Below are 2,500 nucleotides of genomic sequence, written 5' to 3'. Positions count from 1 at the left end.
ATGTAACAACGATTATTATCAATGTTCTCATAGTGAAACAATAATAATATTATGTATATTGTTTGACCGGTACATTGTGATCTGAAGGTAAGAAATTGTGATGGAATAGGGACAAATTATGGCCTATTGCTGACAAATAATATTCTCACAGCAACAAATCATGTTATCACAGAAACTAATTATTTCTTATTGCTAACAAATTATGATAATAATAATAATAATTGCATTTATATAGTGCATATCCATGCTCAAGAGCATGCTCTATGCGCTTTACAACTATTATTACCCCAGCAGACCCTCTGAGAACACTCAGAAACATTCTCGGCTTCTGTGGAAGCATACAGTGCAAGCTGCGTATTTCACGCATTCAAACACTATCAAACTGACAAGATCGTTCACTGTCTATAGCCGGGTACCCATTTCCACCTGGGTGAAGTGAGGAAAATTTGTGCAAAGTGCCTTTCCCAAGGACACAACGTCGGGCCCCTGACGGGATTCGAACCCACGACCTTACGGTTGCGAGTCCGAGAGCCTAACCACTAGGCCACAGACACCACAAATTATGCTCTTATATAACAGTGAGAAATCATGTTATCACAAAAGACAAGTTATGTTTTATTGCTAAAAAATTATGCTCTTCTCAAATAATGAGAAAATATAATGTAACAGTTACAAATTATGTTGTATTGCTAACAAATCATGCTCTTATAATTGAGAGAAATTATGTTGTTACAGTAACAAATTATGCTCTTAAAATTGTGAGAAATTATGTTGTTACAGTGACAGGTTATGTCTTATTGCTGGCAAATTATATCATTGCAATGACGAAAAATCATGCCCTTTTCATCATAAATTATATTATTGTAACAGTAACAAATTATATGTGTATATATTCAAACAGTGACAAATTATATGTGTATATATTCAAACAGTGACAAATTAAGATCTAAAACCGACGAAAAATCTGTCAGAACAAAAGTACATCAGCACACACACACACACACACACACACACACACACACACACACACACACACACATTATGAAGACTACAGGAAAAAACGACGGTGGTCAAAAACTGAAAATCGTGAGGGTACCAATTTTGAACACTTGTTGACTCATAACTGTATTTCTGTTCAACTGTTGGTTGATTATTGTTGTTAGATTTACCATTTAACAACACTTTTAAACAATAAACCACCAGTCAAACAAATATGAAGTTATGAGTCCACAAGCTTTTAAAATTGGCATCCTCACAATTTCCAGTTTGTGACTACCGTCGTTTTCCCCCTGTGCTCTTCATATATATATATAAGGCAGCTCCAGCTGGAGTATATTTTAAAAAATCTGGACAAATTCAAAGCGTAGAGTTCTGCGTTTAAGAAAACAAAACAACATAAAATACATAATTATGTAATTGTAAAATAATTAATAAGTGAAGAGGGTCAAGTGAGAAACAAATTAAGTCACATGATTAATCCTATCATCTATATAACCTAATTGTGCGTTGCAAGTGCCGTAAAACACTTACAAAAACAAACATAATCCTACCACGACTTATCGCACAGTACTACGAGATTTTTTAATTAAATGTCGGAAATGGCTTCTTCTTAACTTAATTTGCGGTTGTTAAAATGCAGTTTGGGAATTATTTATATATAGGAAACAGTCGAACTAACATGGAGACCTCACATCGGTGAGGGGGCTCGGTGCGTCAGAAAAGCTGTAGAGAGGAAGACGCATTCTCTCCTGATGATCTCCATGCTAGAGTCCGGGATACGGAGCATTCGACGGTGAGCAGTGCATACGGCTGTTTAGACTACGTTTTGGTTTTTGGCTTCAGTTACTGCATCGTAGTATCCCCTACAGGTACTGATTTAAGTTAAGGGCTAGAACCCTGGTTTTAATTTTGTTTCGTACATTTTGTTTCATTTTGTCTTGTTTAGTTTTTTTTGTGTGTAAAAATGGACTTTTCCTATTTTTCACTTGACTCTTTCAATAAAATTGTTACAATTGTTGAGAACATTTTACACCACAATCCACACAATTTAAGGCCGTTAATGGCTGCCTGCTTCCACCCAGTTGTCAGGGCCTACCCTGGTTAGGAATGGGGTACAGCATCCCAGTAGACAGACAGACAGACAGACAGACAGACAGACAGACAGACAGACAGACAGACAGAAAGACAGACAGACAGACAGACAGGGCCTACCCTGGTTAGGGATGGGGCACACAGACAGACAGACAGACAGACAGACAGACAGACTATACTCAATTCTTTAAAAAAAATAATGTTGAACTTTCCCCTCGGGAATCCAACTCCAGACTTCTGACTGTGATGGCAACGGCCTCACCATTACTACACCCACACTGGCCGCTAACAGGTCAGTGATACAGCAGCAACAACAACAACAGCAACAGCAACAACAACAAGAGCAATAATATTAATAATAACAACAACAAGAGCAATTTTATTATAATAATAATAATAATAATAATAA

Source organism: Aplysia californica, unplaced genomic scaffold (genome assembly GCF_000002075.1).
Source record: "Aplysia californica isolate F4 #8 unplaced genomic scaffold, AplCal3.0 scaffold00655, whole genome shotgun sequence".
Taxonomy (NCBI): Eukaryota; Metazoa; Mollusca; class Gastropoda; order Aplysiida; family Aplysiidae; genus Aplysia; species Aplysia californica.
This window is presented reverse-complemented; position numbering follows the sequence as displayed.